The sequence below is a fragment of the Zerene cesonia genome, chromosome 27 (genome assembly GCF_012273895.1).
Source record: "Zerene cesonia ecotype Mississippi chromosome 27, Zerene_cesonia_1.1, whole genome shotgun sequence".
In the NCBI taxonomy this organism is placed as follows: Eukaryota; Metazoa; Arthropoda; class Insecta; order Lepidoptera; family Pieridae; genus Zerene; species Zerene cesonia.
Genome location: NC_052128.1, coordinates 6,683,615 through 6,686,037, shown reverse-complemented (window position 1 = coordinate 6,686,037; position 2,423 = coordinate 6,683,615).

The following is a 2,423-nucleotide window of genomic DNA, read 5'->3' as shown; positions in this document are numbered from 1 at the left end:
ACCAATCCGCGACTGCAGCGTTCGCACTGCGATGTCATTGCCGTGATATGAAAGCTTAAGCACCGCGAAATTTAAAAAATAATTTCAAGTTGTGCTTAATTTATATGGATGAATATGACGGATAATCTATCATTGTTTTATACGTATACAGTGTTAAACATTCACAGCACTAGTGTGAGCGGAATATTGTGCAATATCACACAAATGTTTACAAGACGTAAGTTCTAAATGAATTCTTAATGGAGAATATTTACCATGACAACCTATTAATTTACTTACTACTCTTCCATAAAATGTAAGAATACCGTTACGCATCTGTATATTTTACTTACATATAATATCCATTCTTCACTTAACACTGATAATTTGTAACAATTGCCATGAATAAAACACAAAAATAATTTAAAAAGATTTTATTATCATAATAGTACTTATGTACGAGATTATATATGAAGGTAGGAGTAACGAATGCCGATGGCATTTGTAACGTTTTGTCATTCATGCTTCAAGATCCAAACAAACACGATTCCTTTCTCTCCGCGGACTTCCTAACAACAGACAGACACTGGAGACCAGTCTCGCAACGTTTCATTAAACTCTACTTACCGCTAAGATTGGCTATATTTTTAGTACATACTTCAATGTTATCGCAATTCCGGCGACGAAAACATCCACAGTTCTGTATCAAGTTAAAAATCAGAACATTTACAATAGAAATGTTTTAAACAAAATATCGTTTAATTATTCTAACTATATAAATCTATATTGTGCGCGAGCGACCTAACTAGTGATAGTCTTCATACTTCCAGTAAAATATACTTCACAACGATAAATAAATATAAGTCGTAACATCAAGGGGACTTCTTGTAACCAATTTGGTGATGAGGACTTCAGTATTCATAGAACGAGTATTTATAATTAAGTCCCGTGTGTGATACAGACTCAAACGAAAACACATTCGCCATAGTTCACAAATCACAGGTTTTCTTTGCCTACATTCAATCTCCAACAATAATAGTATTTCTTAAATTACAATTTACAGTCGAAATATAAAATAGAAGCGACTTCGCGATGTATTTTAAACAAATTAAGCGATTTATCCACATTACTAGACGACACCCGCCAATACGCACCAAACATACTCTTTGAGACATATTTTTAATCAAATGACTATAGTTTTTTAACTATAGTTCATCATAACATACACTAATGACAACTTATTATAAATTCCGAAGATATAAAAACTTTTTATTATCAAATGATATTTATCATACAAACAATATTCTTTTTTTCTGAATGTCTAATAGTCTATACATTGTAAACGAGTTCTGCAAGCTTGTAATGAAAACACAAGGCAGAACAAACATCTTGCAGACTGAAAAAAAGTACAGTTTTAAATATGACGAAAAATGTAATGCATTTCTTAATGTTGTTAACGCACCTTTGACAAACCTTTACATTGCCACATCAAGTGAATTCAAATTAAGTCACAACAGGAACTATGCCTTAACGCAACTGTGGAAATACATGTTTCCAAGTTAGTTACGTACCCAGATACTCCAGTCTTGTATGAGTGGATAAAGACAAACATTATGATAACAATGTTAAAATTTCGCAATTTTGCTTCATAATATACGAAGCACATTCATATCGCTAACCATGTATATCTAACACTTAAAATATAAATAGTAAAATATCATCTCTTTTCACTTTTATTTATAATTATTATGATGATTCGTAGTGTTGGTGAAACCTTCTGCCAATAAAATTTTCTTTCTGCATTAATAGTTACGTGAAATGGCATAATAACAATAATTATTATAACCAACGATTAAAACAATTAACAAAATTAACATCTCACGTTCATTCTGCCCTCAAACTGTGATTCATGTGTGTAACAGATATTGCTTGAATTAAATTCGAACAGAGCTCTTAAACGGTGTATGGAAGTAATGTTCATAAATTATACAAATAGTATATTAAAATCCCGTATTTACACTGATTGTTTCACTTGCGCACACGCGGAGCATTCACTTTAATGCGGCAAGTATCTTCCCGAGCTGTACATGTGGTGATAGCCGAATGCTGCGGGCGCGATGGCTTGCGGACGCACTATCAGCGGCAGCGGCATCGACTGCAGCGGCACCAGCGACGACGGCGACACCATTGACGTCGAAGACATTGGCACCGGCGCCGACGTTGACATGCCCATCATTACAGGCGATGACATCGGCGCCATGGCCGGGGACGACATGTGCACCGCTGCGGGCGACGACATGGGTACACGTGCGGGTGATGACATGGGCATTCTTGCAGGTGACGACATTTGCCCCATGCCAGGCGACGAAATCGGTACCATTGCGGGGGACGACATGGACACCCGTGCGGGCGACGACCTCGGCACCGTTGCGGAAGACGACATC